The following is a 24,263-nucleotide window of genomic DNA, read 5'->3' as shown; positions in this document are numbered from 1 at the left end:
AAGTGAAATGAACATTTTACATACATTTTTTTTCAAATTAATAAAAATGTAATAACAAAAATAGTCACTGTGTAAGTATTCACCACCTTTGTTTAGGCAAGCCTAAATTAGTTCAGAAGTAAAATGTGGCTTAACAAATCACATATTAAGTTAAATGGACTGACATATTAGGTGTTGACATGATTTGTAAATGACTTCCCCTTCCTCTGTCCCCCATACAGTCAAGTATTGAATTTCAAGCACAGATTCAACTACAAAGACCAGGGACTTTTTCGAAAGCCTCAAAGACAGGCAGTGATTGGTACATGGGTAACAATAACAAATCAGACATTGAATATATCTTTAAGAATGGTCAAGTTAATAATTATGCTGTGGATGATGCATTAAACCACCCAGACACATCAAAGATGCAGTAGTTCTTTTGAACTGAGCTGCAGGACATAGGCTTTCAACAAATTGACAGGGGTTTCATGCTTTTTATATCTGGGAGTGGATTCATCTTTTTTTTAATGTTCTTCCACTTTGACATTACAGAGTATTTTGTTTAGATCATTGACCAAAAATTACAATGAAATCCATTTTAATCCCACTTTCTAACACAATGAAATGTGCAGAAATCCAAGGGGATGTAGACCTTCTATAGGCACTTGTAAATCTACATGAATGCACATGTGCTGTGTCTCAGCATATTGTACTCTCCTATGTTACATAATTTGTTTCAATTTGACAGTATTTCCAGACATTTAAGGAAATGGTTACTAGGTCTAAGGAAGTAGTACATATGATCTCTGCATGGAGATGTTGATGGTTTACCTGGCAGTATCATGGCTACTTTGATCTGCTGCACCTTATTCCATTTGTTTTGTAATTGGTCATTTTAATAGATAGGGGAAAATAAAATCAATCAATCAAATGAATTTATAAATCCACCTTCAAGAAGAAAAAAAAAAAACTTAATGCGATAGACCATATATATATATTTTTTAAGGTGGATTTAGTTTTTGCCTGAGAAATGTGGAGTGGTACGAGTTCCATTCAACTATGGCTCTACATAAAACTGTAGATTTAAGGCGATTTTTCCTTGCCTTGGGTTCATAGATGCCCTGAATTTACTTGTCTGGTGTGGTGGTTATACGTGTTGCTAGTATGTACTAAATGGCCTGAAAAATACTTTTTTTTTTTTTTTTAAATATAACATTCCTGAAGAAAATCAGAAGACTGGATAGTCATTTATTTTCATTGTGAAGCCATCAGAGATTCGGATGCATTTGGATAATATTCATACGGCTAGAGCAATGAAGAACTAAACTGTCAGACATGTATTGAGCGATTTTGATCTTTTTTATATCTTTCCTTGCTGCAGAAACTTCCTGTCAACCATACTCTTTAACCAATCATCTGTCATTTGTAATTGTAGAATGCCCTTCTTTGTATGCATGTTAGAAACCCGATATCAGACCATTACATGAGAAATAATCCTTGAAATAATCCTCTTCTTGAACTGCACTGTTGGTTAAGGGCTTGTAAGTAAGCATTTCACAGTAAAGTCTACACTTGTTGTATTCGGCGCATTTGACAAATAAAGTTTGATTTGATGTGTACAGACACAATTTTTTCCCAATAATTTTCTTAACACAGGCAGCAAGCGTATAGGACGACTATTAGGACCAGTGAATGCAGATGTTTTATCCTTAGGTAGTGGAATAACCTTTGACTCTTTCCAGACTTCTGGGCACACCCTATACATCGAGCACTTATTACAAATATGAGAGATTGGGGTAGATATTTGGTCAGCTGTAACTCTAAACAATTTGCCGTCAAGATGATCTGTACCAGGTGACTTGTCATCCGAAAGAGACAACAGAATCCTTCTACCTCTCCCTTTCTACTTGGTGAAATTCGAACATGCATTGTCTCTCTCTCCTTCATGATACAATCTTTTATATGGGTATATGACATGGAGCCATCAGTTGTAATCATAGCATTCCTCAACTTGTCCACTTTGACTGTAAAATATTCATTAAAGTAGTTTGCGATGTCATGTGGTTTTGTAATAAATATACCCTCTTATTCAACAAAAGAGGTAGATGTTCGAATTCTTACCCATAATAGCATTCAACATTCTCCACAGTTTTTCCCATCACCTTAACTTCATCAGTTTTGTGCTGATAGAATCCCTTCTTCTTTCCTTTGTATAGCTTGATCGCAAGATTTCTAGATTTACAATAACTTTGCTTATCAAACAGAGTAACAGATTTGTCTGCGGCTTTTTTGGCATCGTAACGTTGAATCATTGCATTTCTTAGCTCATCAATCCATGGGGCACCGTTTGACCTCACAGTGTATTTTACCTTAAGGCCTTTGGTATTTTAGTTTTCCTAGTGAGTGCAACCAAGTTATCATGACTACAACCTAGTTCCACTGATACAGCTTTTGAACAATGTTCAGCCATGTTAGTAAAAATGTGATCGATACAAGTTGATGATGTGATATTGGACCTTTGGCTGAGGAAAGAGAGAGAGAGAGAGTTTGCAGAGCACATTTTGAAGGGGCTGTGTTGTCTACCATCACTCACTTCCGGAAGTTTACTCGAAAGACAAGTGAACGATCCCTTCACTTCATTTTGTTATAAGATCTTTGGTCTGACAGACGTTCGCGTGACAACCAGAATGCATTGTATGATGTCAACAAGCATGGCGCGACACATAGCTGACAATTAGCTTAGCATTAGCTCATTGTTATCAGTATAACCTTGAAAAAATTATTTTACACACATCATATGTGTCCATTACAATCTACGCAAGAATCGGAATGCATAATTTTTTTTTTTATTTTACCTTTATTTAACTGTTCTGGCTGGAGATGCACAAATGTCTGCCTACTTGATCTGGAGAAACACTGGGTAGTGCTTGGGCTCTCATCGAAGAGAAGTTTGTCCGGCTCAGTAATGATATTTGGAACTCAAGCATGAAAAGCTTAATATGGAATGTAGATTATTTGAAATGATGAGTGCTTCTTACAGTCACCTTTTATGTTATTTATGAAAATACTTTTCATTCAAATCATATGGTTTGGTTTCAATACTTAAAAACCAAATGGTAGGTCCATGTAGTCACAACAATACAGTAGATGGATGTTGGATAAATTGTGATTTTATTGAATGGCCCAAATTTGGAGCAGAGTTTTATTTATTTTTGTTGAGCGAGGAGCAGTTATTAGCGGAGCAATGAGCAAGATTTTTTGACTGCTCAACTCTGTTCACATACTCTGCTTCGTGGCAAGCAACACTGAACCATGCATAAGAGCACCAGCTGTTCCATAGCAATGTGAGTGAGACCATTGAAACAGGTTAACATTCAGGGCCAGACGGATTACCAGGGTCCATAGTCAGAGCATGTGCTGACCAGCTCGCAAGTGTCTTCACTGACATTTTCAACCTCTCCCTGACCGAGCCATTAATACCTACATGTTTCAAGCAGACCACCACAGTCCCTGTGCCCAAGAACCCCAAGGTAACCTGTCTAAATCACTATCGACCCATAATACTGGTCATGGCTCACATCAACACCATCATCCCAGACACCCTGCACAGTACACACTCCAATTCACATACCACCACAACAGATCCACAGATGACACAATATCTATTGCACTCCACACTGCCCTTTCCCACTTGGACATAAAGGACCACCTATGTGAGAATATTTTTCATTGACTACAGCTCAGCGTTCAACACCATAGTGCTCTCCAAGCTCATCACTAAGCTAAGGACCCTTGCACTGAACACCTCCCTCTGCAACTGGATCCTGGACTTCCTGACGGGCTGACCCAGATGGTGAGGATAGGCAACATCAAATCCACCACATTGACCCTCAACACAGGGGCCCCGCGTGGCCACCCACGACTTCAACACCATCATTAAGTGTGACGACGACACGACAGTGGTAGGCCTGATCACCGACAACGATGAAACGGCCTATAGGTAAGAGGACAGAGATGTGGCAGTGTGGTGGCAGTGTGGTGCAGGTGTAGTACATGGGGATGTTTCAAACATACTACTCAGCATTAAGTGTCCCGCTTGCGTAGACTCATTAGCTAGCTTTGAGGTGGCACGGTTGGCTAATATGCTTGAGGGAGGACAGTCAAGAGTGTTGGTGAGGAAAATGTCCAGAGGTCGTGTCGGGTATGGGCCGAATCGGGAGGAAGTGGTACTCGGTACTGTACTTTTCTATTATTTCTCTATTTTGTTTCTCTCTGCATTGTTGGGAAGGGCCCAGGTGCATTTCACTGTTAGTCTACACCTGTTGTTTACGAAGCATGTGACGAATACAATTGATTTGATTTGTGAGGGAGAACTTCATTTTAAGAAAGTGTTCATGCTGTTTATTTCTCATGAGAAAAGTCTTCAAATGCAATTTGGTTCCCTATCCTTTGAAAATGTATTAATGGTATTGCTAATTCATATCTCGCAACTTAATGTTTTTTTATTTTTAAATGCCAATACCACATAAATATGTATTAGAAGTCAATGAATGAATACAATGAAAGAGCAAAGGACTTTGTGCTTTCTTGAAAAGGGTACATATATTTTCTCTCCATTCCAGTTTCTTGTCAAGAATCACTCTCTACCAGGCACTAATCACATCAGACCACAGAACTGGTTACGTGAGATGTGGTCTATGACATTGTGATGTTTGACTGACTACACCTCAACATTGGTTCTTCATGAAGAGAAGTGCTAGTCTGTGTGATAACATTTCTTTCAGTGGGCCAAATAGAAAAGTCAGAAAACCCTGCACATTGTCACTTAGTTTATTGTGCTTTAAACAAACAGTAGTAGATAATGAAAAATTAGGTCCAGAATGTTTCAAACAGTAGTAGTAAATGAGAAATAAGGTTTAAAATGCATAAACAGTAGTAGATAATGAAAAATGAGGTCCAGAATGTTTCAAACAGTATTAGATAATGAGAAATTAGGTCCAGCATGTTCAAAAGGTAATAGATAATGAGAAATGAGGTTCTAATGTTTTAAAAGTTGCTTGCTTTTATTTCTGTACATTAAAAATCACACAAATACATCAAATTAAAACATGATCTAAGATGACGCCAAAGAAGATGGCTGATGTTTTAAATGCTCCTAACCAGCTGTGCTATTTTGTTAGTTTGTGTTGTTTTTAACATTTTTTTACTTATTTTGTACATAATGTTGCTGCTACCGTCTCTTATGACCAAAAAGAGCTTCTGGATATCAGAACAGCGATTACTCACCATGAACTATTTACCACCACAGACCGATGCTGGCACTAAGTGGTCAGGGACTTTAATACAGGCAAACTTTAATCGGTTTTACCACATTTTTACCAGCAAGTCAAATGTGCAACCAGAGGAAAAACAACTCTTGACCACCTTTCCTCCCCACACAGAGATGCATAAAAATCTTTCCCCCGCCCTCCATATGGCAAATCTGACCATAATTCTATCCTCCTGATTCCTGCTTACAAGAAAAAACTAAAGCAGGAAGTACCTGTCACATTCGTTGAAATAATGATCGGACCAAGGCGCAGCGTGAGTAGAATTCCACATAATTTATTAGAAAGTGAAACTTTAGAAAAATACAAAACAAATAAAGAATAAACGAACTGTGACTACAAAGCAACTACACATAAACAATATTGTATAACCCACAAGTGAAAAACAAGCTACTTAAGTATGATCCCCAATTAGAGACAACGATTACCAGCTGCCTCTAATTCGGAATCATACAAATCACCCAAACATAGAAAAACTAAACTAGAAACCCACATAGAAAATAATATCTAGACAAACCCCCAGTCATGCCCTGACCTACTCTATCATAGAAAATATTAGCTTTCTATGCTCAGGACGTGACAGTACCAGTGACTCGCTCAACACAGAAGTGGTCAGATGACGCGGATGCTACGCTACAGGACTGTTTTGCTAGCACAGACTGGAATGTGTTCTGGGATTCATCCAATGGCATTGAGGAGTATACCACCTCAGTCATCAGCTTCAACAATAAGTGCATCGACGACGTTGTCCCCACGGTGACCATACGTACATATCCCAACCAGAAGCCATGGATTACAGGCAACATCCGCATCGAGCTAAAGGCTAGAGCTGCCGCTTTCAAGGAGCGGGACACTAATCCAGATGCTTACAAGAATTTCAATCAGATCAGCATAGTCCCTGTGCCCAAGGAAGCGAAGGTAACCTGCCTAAATGATTACTGCCCCGTACCACTCACGTCAGTAGCCATGAAGTGCTTTGAAAGGCTGGTCATGGCTCACTTCAACAGCATCCTCCCGGATACCCTAGCCCCACTCCAATTTGCATACCGCCCCAACAGATCCACAGATAACGCAATCTCAATCACACTCCACACTGCCCTTTCCCACCTGGACAAAAGGAACACCTATGTGAGAATACTGTTCATTGACTACAGCTCAGCGTTCAACACCGTAGTGCCCATGAAGCCCATCACTAAGCTAAGGACTCTGGGACTAAACACCTCCCTCTGCAACTGGATCCTGGACTTCCTGACTGGCCGCCCCCAGGTGGTAAGGGTAAGCATCAACAAGTCTGCCACATTGATCCTCAACACTGGAGCCCCTCAGGGGTGTTTAATTAGTTCCCTCCTGCACTCCCTGTTCACCCACGACAGCATGGCCAAACACGACTCCAACACCATCATTAGTTTGCTGACGACACATGCTTGCAGACGTGGTATGCCTGATCACCGACAACGATGAGACAGCCTATAAGGAGGAGGTCAGAGAACTGTCAGTGTGGTGCCCGGACAACAACCTCTTCCTCAATGTGAGCAAAACAAAGGAGCTGATCGTGGACTACAGGAAAAGGTGGGCCGAACAGGCCCCCATTAACATCGACAGGAATGTAGTGGAGCGGGTCGAGAGTTTCAAGTTACTTGGTGTCCACATCACCAACAAACTATCATGGTCCAAACACACTAAGACAGTCATGAAGAACGCACGACAAAACATTTTCCCCATCAGGAGACTGAAAAGATTTGGCAAGGGTCCCCAGATCCTCAAAAAGTTTTACAGCTGCACCATCGTACGGCCCTGGGGCCAAGCTTCCTACCATCCAGGACCTATATAATAGGCGGTGTCAGAGGAAAGCCCATAAAATCATCAGAGACTCCAGTCACTCAAGTCATAGACTGTTTTCTCTACTACTGCACGGCAAGCAGTACCGGAATGCCAAGTCTAGGACCAAAAGGTTCCTTAACAGCTTCTACCCCCAAGCCATAAGACTGCTGAACAATTAATCAAATGTTCACCAGACTATTTACAATGACCCCCCTCCCCCTCCATTTGTTTTGTACACTGCTGCTACTCTCTGTTTATTATCATGCATAGTCACTTCACCCCTACCTAAATGTACCGGTACCCCCTGTATATAGCCTTGTTATTGTTATTTTATTGTGTTACTTTTTACTTGAGTTTATTTGGAAAATATTTTCTTAACTCTTCTTGAACTGCGCTGTTGGTTAAGGGCTTGTAAAGTAAGCATTTCACGGTTAGGTCTACACTTGTTGTATTCGGCGCATGTGACAAATAAAGTTTGATTTGATAAAGTTACAGAAGGAATGAAAGTCTGTTACAGTTCCCTATTTAAAAAGCCTTTCAACTCTCATACATTTCTGTTCCTGTATATCACAAGCAATAAAAAACGAAACCCTGCCATGTAATCAATACACTGTAATATGCACGCCTTTAACATTTTAAATATACTTAACACTAGAAAAGCCTAGAGGGACCCCCTTCAAGCCAATGATGAGTCTTTCAGATGTCAACATTCTAACAGTCTAATAAATAAATGTCATGTATGATATTGGTAAAATAATAATTTGTTTGTGTTTAAGAAGGTAGCATTAGAATATGAAAGAAAATGTATTTTCAAAAACAACTTTTTCATTAGTTTATTTAACAGTATGAACAAAATTAAAAGCACTAAATCACTACAATTCAAGATTTAAAATCCATCAAATAAACATCATCACATAGATCATTCACTATTCATGTTGTTAAGGGCAGGTCTGAAGGAACATAATTAAAATAAGAAAATAAAAGTCAAAAGAATAGAATGGCATTTTTTTTTTGGTTTAAATACATTACTGTGCTTTGAGTTTCAAGATTAAAAGAGTGATAAGCAGTATTATATCATCGTTAGTCATTATTTCATAAGGTAATCTCAAAGTCTGGTTGATTCCCATAGCAACTCTTAGGACATGAACACCCTCCTCTGAGTCCCACCATGATCCACCTGAGAGACTTCATATTCCTCTGCTTACTGACCATCATCTGGAGAGAGAGAGAGAGAGGGAGAGAGAATTAAGCAGAATAAAATGATCAAAAATTAAAACAAAGCTAGACCTTAATTGAAAGGTATAATGCATGGTTACTGACCTTGTTCTTGAGGACAGGTTTTCTTCTTGTAGAACCAGTATGATCCCAGACAGATTGTCAGCAGAATGAAGACTTCAGCAAGTTGGAAATAAACAAACACATTGAACCCAGATCCTGTGGAAAAGAGAGACAGAATAACATATAAATTAAGAGGGGAACAGTAAACATGTCATCTCCCACGAATTATTCAGTCTCTTAGCTAATCCACACCCTATACTCCATGTAATGCACCAAAGAAAAACGCCACCTGCTTGAGAAGAAGATTTTGGGTCCAGTTATCCCTCTCACGTCACCTCCTATTCTCTAGGTGTGAATCACAAATTTCATTTCAATACTATAGCTCCCACCTTGGGCCAATTTGTATATATTTGTAAATGCTGGATCTCTATGGGAAGACGCATTTTACACCCAAGTTTCATAAAAATCGGAACAGGGCTGTCTGAGATATCGCGTGTGACCAACATGCTGACCACACCGCCCACGTGTTGAGGGCACGAGCACTGAAAAACAAACATACAGTACATGTTATCAAACCCTTTTATCCACTCGTGCGCATCAACGGGCGTCTGCATAGCCAGACGCTAAAATAGAACTTTGTTCTAACTTGTTTCTATTTTAGACACTTGACGCGCTGCAAGTCCCCAGTAGCAGTGTGTGGGTAAAATCACTGGGGAAGCCAAGCCAGAAAAAAAGCCATATTACAATCTATGTGTTGCGATAATTGGTGTTTGCTCTATAACCTGTTACTTCATATGCCTTGCTACCATGATATACTGTATAAGAAGACACAGTGGCAGAACAAATTCAACAACATATTTGTTTCATCACAAAACCGGACAGCAACAGCTGTCTGGTGAAATCCACAAAGAATACAGCATGGTCAAGCAAGTTTCCAACATTTTCGGACTACTAAACAACTATTGATTTAAAACCAGAGAGTTAACGCAAGTCGCAAAGAAAACAAGAGCAGCCTCCAATTTTCCAGCACCATTTCAACATCATCAAATCACCTATGCTTAGTCTAACACAGTGACAACTAAAAGATGCCAAACACAATTTAGTCCGATTAACCTAAGCTAAATATGATGTGGCTGTCCATGGTTCTGATTTCTATATGTGTGTGTTTGTGTGTGTGCAAGTAGAAAAAACATGTTGAGTCACCCTACTTGCAGAGAAATGGCAATGCCATCCATCCTCCTCTCTTTCATGTTAACGAAACAGTTTATCTTTGTCATACAGTACACGCTTTTATTTTTTGTTGTCCTAGGCTACCTTACGAAAATGCTTGCTTGCATGGGCAACATTATCTACTTAACATTAGCCTTCTACATCTAGCTACATACTGAACTTCCATCCTCTCAGGCCAGGGACAATTTATGGTTGTATCAGAATTGCCGTTATAATCATTGGCCAGTATGGAGAATTAAGAAAAACCACAGGTCCAAATCCCTATCTCAATGAATGGCTAATTTAGGAAAGGGACCATTTTAACTAGCTAGCTAGCCAACAGAGGACAACAACACAACAAAATGCAACATTTCAAGTGGTTTCTGCTCTCGATGCGATGTTATAGGAGTGAAGCCAAATCCAAACTGGCTAATATTTTATACTTTTTTTTTTACTAAGGGTGGCCAAATACTCGCTGGCTTCCCTTGCATTCAATGCTACAAGCGGCAACAATGTCACACTCTTTTTAACCAGACTGCATCGGATAGATAGCCAACACATACAGAGACAGAGGGGTGCTGTTACCCTTGCGTGGATGCTTACTCTGGTGAGATACTATTAGCCTCTTGCAAATTTAAGGAAAATGTTGAAACACAGAGAGACGAAATAGTAATTATTAGTTTTTTTCTTGGTAATTTTTTGGGGGAAGACTGACTTACCGTGGCATCCATGAATACAAGCCACTACAAGTCTCACCTCTCCCTTCTACTCATTGTTTTTTACGATCATATACCCATGTGGACGATTGAAAGATAAACAAGGTCCACACTCCAGCAGGGGTTGGAAAGTAAATTATTTTCCAATTGTTTCATTCTGAACAGTACCATTATTTTTTTTCATTCCGTTCAGCTGTTCCGACCCAAACAATTAAGTTCTGAACCGGTTCGAACCTAAAAACAGTAACGGTTTACATTGTTCCTTTCTGTTCCTTTATAACCCTCTGAAATTGATTTTTTTTACATTTAGCTCAACATTAAATTACTTCACCAATGGATAGAGCAGCTTGCTATGGTGCGGGCAAGCCATGCACATTCATTGGACAGACAAGTGTTGTGTAGAGTGCGAGATGCGACTGAAATTTCATTGGTGATGAGAGCACTGGGAATGAAGCGCTGGGCATCTTATTGTTATGACATGCATTATCTGAATTGGGCCCTCAGAAGTATACCTTTGGAGGAGTGGCTTCTATGAAGGAACTTTGAATATCTTTTAACTTAGAGAGTTGGCTTAACTAACATTGGACTAAAGCTAGCCCTTGATTATAACTCTCAGTTCCATTAAGGTACACATAATGCCACCTAGAGTTTGAGATCTAGACCAGAGCTTGCTAAGTTAGCTAGCTAACAAGCTTGTGTGTGCAGAGCAGCACCAGAATTAAAATTAAAATACATCTTACCTTAATTGTAGTTAATAAATCCAATATGAAACGTGATAACAATCGTATCCTTAACTAGCATTGAAAAAGTGAATCCATTCTTCTCTAATTAAATATCTCTCACCCTAATTTCTGAATGAGGCTTGTAACGTCAGTAGTTAGAGTAGACTGTGCTTCAGAAGGAGGGGGAAGGGCACACTGGCAAAGATTTTCAACTGGCAGGCAGGCAGACACTGGAATAAGTTTCTGAGTGACAAAGTGAGGGTTTGCTGTGTTTTTTGCGGGACTGGAAAAATGCAAGTCCGTGGGTTGCCTACTTGGCAGCCTACCACGATGGTAACCATTCAGCCCCTCAGTAACCCGGCGGGTAGCAGCACCCTCACTCCGGTTTCCCGGGAACCCCGCTTACCTCCCCCGGAGCGCTTTGATGGAGAATCGGGCACCTGTTGGCCGTTTCTCACTCAGTGTTCCCTCGTCATGTAGCTGCAGTCTTCCTCCTTTCCTTCGGACCGCTCTAAGGTAGCGTACCTCATCACACTGACGTCCAGGAGGGCCCTCGCCTGGGCTATGGCTGTTAGGGAACAACAGTTGACCATTTGCTTCAGTCTGGAGGAATTCGTGGCGGAGGTGAAAAAAGTTTTGAGTTTCCGGTGTCCGGGAAAGAGGCTGTTACTCCAGCTTCGGCAGGACTCCCTCAGTGTAGTAGACTATGCTGTGGATTTCCGCACGCTAACAGTGGAGGGTGCCTGGAATCCAGAAGCGCTCATCGACACATTCCTGCATGGATTATCGGAGGAAGTAAAGGATGAGCTTGCAGCCTGGGAGTTACCACCGGATCTCGACTCACTCATCGCTTTAACCATCCGGATTGATTGTCGGCTACGGGAACGTAGGAGGGAGAAGAGGTCTGATTGCAGTCCCAATCACTCACTCAAGGATCCTACCTTGCATCTGAGGAACTCCGGAAGTTCCCAGCGTCTACGTCCCCGAGAGGATCCGAGCTTACCCAAGTTCCTATAAGAGCCTCCGAAGACTTCCGATTCACCTCTTACCGAGCCGATGCAGCTCGGCAGGGCTAGGCTGTCTCCTGCCAAACACGTACGCAGACTTGATACCCAGAGTTGTCTGTATTGTGGTACTGCCGGTCATTTTGTGTCTACCTGTCCCTTCAAGAGACCAAGCTATTTGTTGGAGTGAGTACACTGGTGGGTCTTAAAGATAATTGTTCTTCTCCCCTTACTCGCCCCTCTCTCCATGCCAGCTGTGGGGCGACCAGTCCAAGTCTCTCCAGGTACTCATCAACTCGGAGGCTGATGTGAGTCTTATGGATGGGTGAAGTTGGAGTTGTGGGTCAAGTTGGATTTGTGGATGCGCCTGGTAGTAAAAAGGGGTCTTACTGGAGTGAACAGCAAAAGGGACAGAGTGGAGAGAGGTCAACAAAGAGTAACAAAAGGCCTTTATTGGTTTAACCCTCATCGACGACATGGAGAAAAGGTGGGATGTCTCCACACGGGAGCTATTTTTGGATCCACTGCAGAATCCAATGTATAAGGCCACCATGTCGGTCTGAAGATATGAGGATATCCGTCGCTACCTGAGGCTTGATGACAAGTGGACCAGAGTGTTGAGAAGCAACGGACGACCTGGCAGCCTTCCGGTATGTGTGGGACCTTTTCCTAGCAAACTGTAGAGGAAGGTTCATCCCCAGTGACGCAACTGTGGATGAGCAGCTTTCCTCCAGACGTGACGCTTGGCATTCCGTCCAAAGACTTCAATCTTGGTTTCATCAGACCAGAGAATCTTGTTTATCAATTTTTTTAATTTAAAAAAAAAATTTTTTTATCATGGTCTGAGTCCTTTAGGTGCCTTTTGGCAAACTCCAAGCGGGCTGTCATGTGGCTTTTACTGAGGAAGGGCTTAAGGCTGGCCACTCTACCATAAAGGCCTGATTGTTGGAGTGCTGCAGAGATGGTTGTCTTTCTGGAAGGTTCTCCCATCTCCACAGAAGAACTGAGTCAATGTAAAGATGTGGGGTGATGAAAGAGAGCCATGTCACCACCATTCAGAGCAGCCATGGCCAGAAGAGGAAGAGGTGCCAGCTCTGGCCAAGAGAAAAGGATAGTAAAGTCAGCTGCTGGTGTTCTCAGTGCAACACACCCATCTGCAAAGAGCACAGACACATGCTTGTTGTTGGTAACAAATGCATGGACCAAGACAGCATGACTAAGCATCACACAGACGCACACTTTGTTCCTTTTAGTGTTCATGTATTCTAAATTCACAATTGTTGGTGTTGTCGTTTATATTGATGATGAACTTTGGATTTTCCAATAAATATTTTGAAATATTATAAAACATGCTTAAGGTGGTTTTATTTTGTTCTTCACACTAAAAGGTTGAATGTGAAACTTTGATTGTAAGATTGATTGTAAGAAAATGATGCTAATATTTTCAATTGCTGTTATGAATTTTCATATGTTATCATTGTAATGACTATCAAACTGTTGAAGAGCGACAAAAAAACATTTCAAACAATAAAATAATTATTGAAAGGTCCAAATCATCAATCAAAATAATTATGTTCCACAAAATGGATAATATTTTAGACCCATATAAATAAAACACAGATATTACATTATCAGGTAATTTTGACCCAGCATATGCATTCTTGGGGCGCCATGTTTACTATGCATCCTAGGGTTAAATCTTTCAAAAGTAGAGGACTTTCAGGACCATGTCTTGTTACACTACAGTTAATCAGGAGATGAAGAAGGCGTTGTCATGGTACTCTGGACACATTTTTTTTAGGAATCACAGTTTTGAGAGAAATATTCTTTAAAGTCAGAAAGGGCAACTGCAGGAAACTACATGAGCTCCTTTAATAACAGTTATTATACATTTTTGACCGTTTTTAGAATTGTAAACACTTTTTTGAAATTGTGATCCTTTGCTCTGGACAAGGGCATTTCCTGGCACAGAGCCCACATAGAAATGAATAATATAAAAATAATTGTCCTTGTAAAATTCCCCTAAATGTCTTTTTTTGGCTCAAAGAATGATAACTATTTATTTTTTTTGTTTCCCTGGCAGACAAGAATTGTCCCAACTTTGAAGAATCCCTATATATTTTGGGGCGGGAAGTAGCCTAGTGGTTAGAGCGTTGGTACAGTAAATGAAAGGTTGCTAGATCGAATCCCCGAGCTGACAAGGTAAAAATCTGTCGTTCTGCCACTGAACAAGGCAGTTAACTCACTAGGCCTTCATTGTAAATAAGAATTTGTTCTCGACTGACTTGCCTAGTTAAATAGAAAAATAGTCATTGAGCTATAGTTTTTAAAGGTGGTTAGCTCCTTACCTCCAATTATCAGTTGTACTCCTCCGGTGCTCAAACGTGTTCCATGTGAATCATAGATTTCTAAGAGATATTCACCAGAATCACTCTTTTCTGTGTTAGATATCCTAAATGTCCCGTTGTTGATAAAGAACTCTGATCTTGCTTTAATGGAGTCATGGAATCTCACTGTGTTGTTTTTCATTGTGAATATCTTTATACTTGCACCAGTGGGGTCTTTTCTGAATACGAGTTCAGACCCTGTGGCATTATTCATCAGCTGAAGATAGACAGTTTCTCCCAGAGCTCCGTGACATGACATGTTCTGTCTAGCATCACAGCATTTCTCCTCCATGCCTGAGGAAAGGAGGGAAAAAATGACACATTTGTTGATAGTGATTACTGTTATTCTTCATCTGAAACTCTAAGAAAATTTCATTTTGTGACATTATGAATTGCCAAGCAGCATATCACCCTGCATCTCTTTGCTGGCTTGCCTCGAAAGCTAAGCAGGGTTGGTGCCTGGATGAGACACCAGATGCTGCTGGAAATGGTGTTAGAGTGTCAGTAGGATACACCTTGTCCTCTAGTCTAATTTTTTATATTCATATCCCAGTGCACCAGGGCAGTGATTGGGGACATTGCCCTGTGTAGGGAGCTGTCTTTCGGATGGGACACTAAACGAGTGTCCTGACTCTTTGTGTTCACTAAAGATCCCATGGCCCTTACCGAAAGAGTAGGGGTGCTAATCCCAGTGTCCTGGCTAAATTCCCAATCTGGCCACCTAATCATCCCCCCTACTCTCCCCTGCAACTATTCCCCAGGTCGTTGCTGTAAATGAGAATGTGTTCTCAGTCAACTTACATGGAAAAATAAGGGGTAAAAAAATATCTAATTTGACAAGTAAATAATTTAAGATTGCTTGTGAAGTGTTAAAGCTATCAAACATGATATGCTCTGCGATAGGCCTATTACATTGAATTGTGTCTGTATCTTTTCTCCTCATAATAACACAGGATTGAACTCTGCTGTAATTATTCAGTTACCCTTTATAACACTGCCTTATTGTTAGAACGTGCATGTCACGACTTCTGCCAAAGTTGATGCCTCGCCTTGTTTGGGCGGTGCTCGGCAGTCGATGTCACCGGTCTTCTAGCCATCACTGATCCATTTTTCATTTTCCATTGGTTTTGTCTTGTTTTCCTACACACCTGGTTCCAATCCCATTCATTACATGTTGTGTATTTAACCCTCTGTTTCCTCTCATGTTCTTGTCCGAGATTGTTTGTTTTGTTATTTTTGTCGTGTATTATGTATTGGTGAGCGGCGGGTATTTTTACCCATGTTATTTTTATGTACGTTAGTTTTGGAGTAGGTTTATTTGTTTATTAAACAACTACCGTGAATACAAGTTGGTTTCTCCTGCGTCTGACTTCCCTGCCACCTACACCCATGACGATGACAGTGCATGACCTCCATAGACAACCAACTGTAGCCTCTTACCATTAGAGTCCAGTTAACATCACCAGGAGTCCAAACACCAAAAGCATGTTGTCTTCACAATGGCCAACCACTGATATGTGTTGGAAACTGTAGATTCACTATACAAATCCCAAATTCAGATTCCAAACCTGCCACACCGTGTGACTAGGATGTTTGAGCAAAACACGCGATAGATTGTGTCACTTCAGGGATGAAAAACGAAGTGTTTGAACACAGTCTTGATCTCACTTCTTTATTTCAAAGATAAATGCATGAACATTTTATATACAATAAGGCATTAAATAAGATACAAAGAAGTAAGATACAGCACACACAAGTGAACAAGAGATCTTGATAATACATTTGCATGAGGGCTGAAAGAGGAAATGTGATACAGAAGAAATTGTCACACTACATTTAGTCTGTGAGAACTTTGGATTTCTGCACCACAGACCGAGCCCTGTGGTAGGTCCATGTCAATCTACACTGTAAGTTATTTAGTAAAGACTATGCCCTTTATAAAGCTGTGTCTGTTAGTGTTTCTCTGACACTAACTCGGTCTCAAGTGCTAGTTTAACTTGTGCAAGGAAGGTTGAGAAACAATGTTACACCACACAGTGTCACGGTCGTCGTATGAATGAGACCAAAGCGCACCGTGTGTATCGTTCCACATTTTTATTTAACTGTGAAACTATGCAAGACATACAATAAACTAATAAACAAAAACAACAAACCGTGACGAAGAGGTGCAACATACACTAACTCAAAATAATCTCCCACAAACCCAGGTGGGAAAAACAACTACTTAAATATGATCCCCAATTAGAGACAACGATGACCTCTAATTGGAGATCATCCCCCCCAAAAAACATAGAAAAACAGAAACTAGAACATAACAACATAGAAAATGTAAACTAGACAAAACCCCGTCACGCCCTTTCCTACTCTACCATAGAAAATAAAAGCTTCTATGGTCAGGACGTGACACACAGGTCATGTGTTCAATGTGAGCCTCCTAATGGTGGCCTCGTGTGGGGAAGTGTTTTTCCATTGAAAATTAAGGTGAGAGTGACCTTTAGTTTGGACCTTTAGTTTGTGAACTGAATTAACAATGAGGGCCACAGAAAATGTTGTGGCAGGTCAGATATGTTCCCCTGGATGCTATTGTTAAAGATGGGATGATGCCTCTATATGCTAGCCTGGTTCCATTCTTTATATGCTCTGTAGCCACCTCTATCATTGTACTGCTATCATTGTGGTGCCATCGACCTTTCAGTTACTGGCCCAATGCTCTGACCTCAAGGCTACCTGGTGTCAGAGAAGACTACTTTGTTTTAATGCATACATATGACGTAATGTATAATAACTGATTCCAATCATGTAGATGATGTCATGAATTGTAGACGACGCCAATAGAAAATACTGTACCATGTTTGATTTGGACTGTTTTGCAGTATCTAAAAACTATATTTAGTCCACAATGTGTTTTTTTTAAATCAGTATTTTGTTTTGCAAATTATCGTATCATTGTGGATTGACACTTTAATACATTTGTCTAACTCTAACTTGACATTAAATATTTGGAATGGCAATGGACAAACACAGGGTGGAGTTTGCTACACAGCACAAAGATACTGGACCATCTGTATGCCACTACAGGGAAATACCATAATGACTATCGTAAATACTGTGTCATATAAAGAGAATGTATACCGCCAGAAACACAATAGTACTGTCAGCTGCATTTGTGATCTGAACATGTATTTATTTGGGTGAAAAAGCAATTATTATTATAAAAAGCAATGAAAAATGAATTGCTTGTTTGTTTTCAACCTATTTTCAATAAAGTAGCCTATTCTGGTTATAACATTTTTTACAAAAACAAATATTTTGTGAATTTAGACAATATAAAATTACAATTAGCTATAGTGTTTCCCTTTCAGAAATCTTAATATTTTAGCAATATAAAAGAGAGTATGCCTGTTGTAGTACACACTTTAACAACTATATAGAAAAGTGGTATTTATATCTTCAACTGCCAATATTAGAGAGAGAGAGAGAGAGAGAGAGAGAGGAGAGAGAGAGAGAGAGAGAGAGAGAGAGAGAGAGAGAGAGAGAGAGAGAGATGTACTGTACTGTTTTGGCCCCTATATCCAATTAAACAAATATATCTAAGAGGTATTCAGGAGAATCATTCCTTTGTGTGTTAGTAATCATAAGGGTCCTATAGTTGATTAGGAAGGATGCTCTGGCTTTAATGGAATCATAGATTATCACTAGATGGTTTTTCATTTTGAGTATCTATGTAATTACACCAGTGGGGTCTTTTCTTAACATGAGTTCAGATCCCATGGCATCAGTCATCATCTGGAGAGAGACACTTCCTCCCAGAGCTTCATAACATTGAGATCCATACTCTCTACCAAGATCACAATGGGTTTCGATGCCTGAGGATAGAGTGACAATGTTGTCACATTTCTGACACAACTGGTATAATTCTTTATAATCTAATTATCTGATTCTGTGGCTAATAATGAGTGAACATGCTAATAATATAAACATATAACATTATAATGCTCTAAATGTATTATAGAGAGAAATAAAGTAGAAACAAGAAATGGACATTAACATGATCTTCCCTGGTATGGCATAAGTGTGAATCGCTTTTCTCATAAATATGTCTTCCATACACCAATAATACATCTGCTCTGATTGGGGGACACTAAACATTAAACAATGACTTAGCCTAGCTTTTTTTTAATGCAACAAAAGGATAACTACATAGGAACCCAAACAAAGAATAAAATGACCATGAGACACTCCTGCTAACATCACAAACAGACCAAACACAGCCTCATGTCTCTTCACAACGCAGTGCGCAACTTAGCAAATTAACCTACTGTACTTAAACAAAATCCTACATTTTTTATCAGTCCTCTATTTTCTACCAGTGTAATTTGGACCTAACTGTATTCATAGGTTCTGACTCAGAGTTTCACATCTTAATTTAAACAGTCAGGCTGGCTACATGTCTCCTGTGTGATGATATCAGAGAAGAAGTAAAAAGTGTTAAGTGAGGCTACTTTTGTGTTGGCACCTGAGAAAATAACACCTCATTCGTTGTGTCAGGGCAGTGGTCAGCTCTCACACACCGCTGTCCAACACTGACATGAAGACAATACCTTCTTCTTCACAATTAGTAGGCTCTTTCACTCCATTTTAGATTGTGATCATTTGAAAAAGAAATGAACAAGTAAGAGAGAGATAGAAAGACAGGAATTTGAGAGGAGATGTGAGAGAAATAGGAAGAGAAAAAGAGAGGAACAGCAGTGTTTCCCTAAACGTGGTTTGTGACTCTCTGGTGTTTTTGACCAGCTGAAACGGATTCCTTTTGGGTTACAGCTGTTGGCTAGACACAATAACATGACTTTATAATGGACTGGGTTCATATAGCACTTTGTGGGGGCTCAAACCTTGTTGAATTGAGTTTCTTATTGGATGAAAAATAAGATGTGCTTTAGAAAACTGTTTGAACCATTCTGCCATTGAGGATAGAGTGAAAAGTATAAAGTTCTCAACTGAACCTCTTTCATAATTTCACTTATGGACTTTGTCACCGATATGATTTTACAAGTAAAATCATAAACTAACTTGTTTTGGAAGGAATGATTGTTTATCACTGATTTTAGTCATAAGATGGAGATACAATTCTAATATCTGTAAGATACTGTATAAAGGATTTAGCTTACAATAAGACCCACTACCCAAGTCCCACTACCATCATTAGAAGACCATACACAGCATGCATGTTGATTAATCTGTCACAACAAGGGCCTATGTCTTAGTATTTCCAGCAACCATTGACTCACAATGGGGGTCCCCACTTTGTATTACAAAAATAATGGACTCAGAATATTAGTCAAACTGTCACTAAAGCTGCTTTGTATTGTTTAGCTGTGTTCTGCTTTTATTTCATTGCCCATCTGTAATGTGTCCATTTAGAACATTTAGAAAGATACAATAGAGACAGGGTGTACTGAAAGATGTTAAATATAACATATTAAACCAGGGTTGTCTACACATCTCAAGATCACTTTAGACATCATTCTAGAAAGTAGGAGACCTCAGAACTGGTGACATGAGATGTGGTCTATGATGTTGAGATGTGGTCTGTGATGTTGTGATGTTTGACTGACTACATACACCTCAACATTGGTTCTTTATGAAGGGAAGTGCTACAGTCTGTGTGATAACATTTCTTTCACTGGCCCATAGAAAAGTCAGAAAACCTTGCACATATTCACTTAGTTTACTGTGCTTTAAACAAACAGTGGTAGATCATGAGAAATTAGGTCCTGAATGTTAAAAAGAGTAGTAGATAATGAGAAATAAGGTCAAACATGTTTCAATGGTAGTAGTGAATGAGAAAGGATGTCCAAAATGTTTCAAAAGTAGTAGATAATGAGAAAAGAGGTTCAAAATGTTTTCTAAAAGCAGCTTGCTTTTATTTCTATGCATTCAAAATCACACAAATACATCTAATTAAAACATGATGAAGTTACAGAAAGAATTAATGTGCTACAGTTCCCCATTTAAAAAGCCTTCCCAATATACAGTGTTATAACATTTCTTCAGTGGGCCGATAGAAAGGTCAGAAAACGCTGCACATATTTGTTTGTTGTGCTTTAAACAAAAAGTAGTAGCTAATGAGAAATGAGGTCCAGAATGAGGTCATGTACACCTCTCTTTATCTTCCTCTCTCTAAAATTTTTGTTTTCATTGGATTTAAAAAAAAATAGAATAGGCTACTTTATTGAAAATATGTTGAAAACAAACAAGCAATTGCTTTTTCACCTAAATTAATACATGTTCAGATCACAAATGTAGCTGACAGTACTATTGTGTTTCTGGCAGTATACATTCTCTTTATATGACGCAGTATTTACGATAGTCATTATGGTATTGCCCTGTAGTGGCATACAGAAGGTCCAGTCTGTTTATGGTGTGTAGTAAAAACCTCTCTGTGTTTGTCCTTTGTCATTCCAAATATCTCATTTAGAGTTAAAGTTAGTTAGAGTTAGATTCAGTTATTGAAGTGTCATTCCACAGTTAACCAATCAACAACAAAAAACGATCCTAGTCAAACACATTTTCTATTGGCGTCATATATAATTCATGACATCATCTAGACATTATTGGAATCAGTAATTATGCATTACATCATATGTTGCATAAACAAAAAAAACATATGCATATGTATGCATTAAACAAAGTAGCCTTCTCTGGCACCAGGTAGCCTTGAGGTCAGAGCGTTGGCCCAGTAACTGAAAGGTCGCTGGCCCCACAATGATAGCAGTACAATGACAGAAGAGGTGGCTACAGAGCATATAAAGAATGGAACCAGGCTAGCATATAGAGGCATCATCTCTTCTTAAACAATAGCATCCAGGGGAACATATCTGACCTGCCACAACATTTTCTGTGGCCTTAGTTGTTAATTCATTTCACAAACTAAAGGTCTATTAAAACACAACTTGATTTTTAATGGAATAAATGTATTTCCACATCAGGGCTGCAGGTAGCCTAGTGGTTAGAGCATTGGGTCAGTAACCGAAAGGTTGCTAGATTGATTCCCCGAATCGTTCTGCCCCTGAACAAGGCAGTTAACCCACTGTTCCTAGGCCGTCATTGTAAATAAGAATTTGTTCTTAACTGACTTGCCTAGTTATATAAAATTAGAATGCTCACAGTCAACACAGTGGTGTAATGTTTTGAGGTATCTGTACTTTACTATTTATATTTTTGACAACAAGAAAATAATATACTTTTTACTCCATACTTTTCCCCAAATGTACTCATTACATTTTGAATGCTTACCTGGACAGGAAAATGGTCCAATTCACACATTTAACAAGATAACATCGCTGGTCATCCATACTGCCTCTGATCTGGCAGACTCACTAAACACACATGCTTCATTTGTAAATTATATCTGAGTGTTGGAGTGTGACCCTGGCAATCTTAAAAAATGAAAGAAAAGAAAATGGTGCTGTCTGGTTTGCTTAATATACGGAAGAGAAATGATTTATACTTTTGATACTTCAGTATATTTTTGCAATTACATTTACTTTCACGTAAGTATATTTAAGTATATTTAAAGCCAAATGATTTGACTTTTACTCAAGTAGTATTTTACTGGATGACTTTCACTTTTATTTGAGTCATTTTCTATTAAGGTTTTTACATTTACTCAAGTGTGACAATTTGGTACTTTTTCCACCACGGAGTGAACAAGTGACAAGTGTGGTGTAACAGTGTTTCTCAACCTTGCTTGCACCAGGGATGGTTGTTCCTCCTTGGAGGAGTGCATTAAGTTAAACTAGTACTTGAGAACTGACTGAGTTGGTGTCAGAGAAACACTGTAACATATATTCAGTGGGGAGAACAAGTATTTGATACACTGGCGATTTTGCAGGTTTTCCTACTTACAAAGCATGTAGAGATCTGTAATTTTTATCATAGGTACACTTCAACTGTGAGAGACGGAATCTAAAACTAAAATCCAGAAAATCACATTGTATGATTTTTAAGTAAATAATTTGCATTTTATTGCATGACATAAGTATTTGATACATCAGAAAAGCAGAAATTTATATTTGGTACAGAAACCTTGGTTTGCAATTACAGAGATCATACATTTCCTGTAGTTCTTGACCAGGTTTGCACACACTGCAGCAGGGATTTTGGCCCACTCCTCCATACAGACCTTCTCCAGATCCTTCAGGTTTCAGGGCTGTCGCTGGGCAATACGGACATTCAGCTCCCTCCAAGGATTTTCAATTGGGTTCAGGTCTGGAGACTGGCTAGGCCACTCCAGGACCTTGAGATGCTTCTTACGGAGCCACTCCTTAGTTGCCCTGGCTGTGTGTTGTCGTGGACGAATCAGAATTAGTTGGGTAACATAGATAATTAAGATGTTTTATTAGTATAATATGCTTATTTGAGGTACTTGTCATTAGAAAGTGTCCATTGGACTCTGGTGTCTTTTCAGTTGCACGTCTACCTTAGCTGGGGCTCAGACACTTGGGGCCTAGAGAGGGGAGAGGCCAGATTTGTCTTCATATGTGAATGTGTCTTTACTTATTCTTAAACCATGTGAAGGGATGGCGTGATTAATGGGGAACCAATGACTTGTCTCCACAATGTCTGTGAGCAAGTCACTCCCTCCTTTTCTTTATTGTGGGGAGGATTATGGCAGTAAATGAATCCTTGTATGTCCTCTCTTAGATCTCGCACTTATCCTGTGATAATATATGGCCTAGAGGCTCACTCTCAGTGAGCCTGTCCAGGAGTGGGAACAAGAGGTGTTTTACTGAGGATGGGCCACTATGAGATAGCACTGACAAAGGAGATTTATGATGTATTTTGATAAGAACGCCTAAAAAGCATTCCAGAGGACATGAACTAATGGTTCTGTTCTATGAAGTACCAGGGAGGGACGGTTCTAGGGGGACCAGATACTGGTCTATGTAATGAACCCTGTTGACATAGCAGTTACTGTCTGCTGTGTTTTATTGATATCTGTCATACAAAACTTAACCTTTGTGAACTGTTACTAAGTATCTGTGGTTTGTCAATGTACATTGAAGGGGGTGTATCGTTGCTATAAAAGATCCCTGTAGCCATTGTGTAATCACCTTCCTGGTTCATTCGAGAGAGTGCATTATTGAAGGTCAAGAACTTTTGCAAAAGTATCTTAAGTATTAAAGATGTAGTTTAACTCGGACTGGTGTGTTTGTAACTCCTCATTTGGTAATGCGGAAATTAGCCACCACAGTGTTTCGGGTCATTGTCATGCTGGAAGATCCAGCCACGACCCATCTTCAATGCTCTTACCGAGGGAAGGAGGTTGTTGGCCAAGATCTCGCGATACATGGCCCCATCCATTCTCCCCTCAATACGGTGCAGTCATCCTGTCCCCTTTGCAGAAAAGCATCCCCAAAGAATGATGTTTCCACCTGAATGCTTCACGGTTGGGATGGTGCTCATCCTTCTTCTTCCTCCAAACACGGCGAGTGGAGTTTAGACCAAAAAGCTCTATTTTTGTCTCATCAGACCACATGACCTTCTCCCATTCCTCCTCTGGATCATCCAGATGGTCATTGGCAAACTTCAGACGGGCCTGGACATGCGCTGGCTTGAGCAGGGGGACCGTCAGGTACTTACAACTAAATGAAAAACAACTACCCACGAAAACAAAGGGCAAAACAGGCTGCCTAAGTATGGCTTCCAATCAGAGACAACGATAGACAGCTGCCTCTGATTGGAAACCATACCCGGCCAAAACATAGAAAAACAAAACACAGAATGCCCACCCACCTATCACACCCTGACCTAA

At 39.7% G+C, this 24,263-nt stretch overlaps 2 long non-coding RNA genes across 2 annotated transcripts in view; both read right to left on the bottom strand.

The window, feature by feature from the left end:
* Positions 1-23,948, bottom strand: part of LOC145858044 (uncharacterized) — a 30,057-nt gene extending 6,109 nt beyond the window's left edge. The window contains exon 1 of the long non-coding RNA XR_014378806.1: positions 18,676-23,948. This is a non-coding gene — a long non-coding RNA (uncharacterized LOC145858044). The remainder of the gene's footprint in view (positions 1-18,675) is intronic.
* Positions 7,949-14,741, bottom strand: LOC106611884 (uncharacterized). The gene is made up of 3 exons (XR_014378805.1): positions 14,408-14,741; positions 8,451-8,564; positions 7,949-8,345 (listed from the first exon to the last, which is right to left on the bottom strand). It is a non-coding gene; the product is annotated as an uncharacterized LOC106611884 (long non-coding RNA).
* Positions 23,949-24,263: the final 315 nt, after the last annotated feature.

The sequence above is a fragment of the Salmo salar genome, chromosome 09, assembly GCF_965601325.2.
Source record: "Salmo salar chromosome 09, fSalSal1, whole genome shotgun sequence".
NCBI lineage: Eukaryota > Metazoa > Chordata > Actinopteri > Salmoniformes > Salmonidae > Salmo > Salmo salar.
The sequence above is the reverse complement of the archived record's forward strand: the minus strand, read 5'-3'. Positions and strand labels throughout refer to the sequence as shown.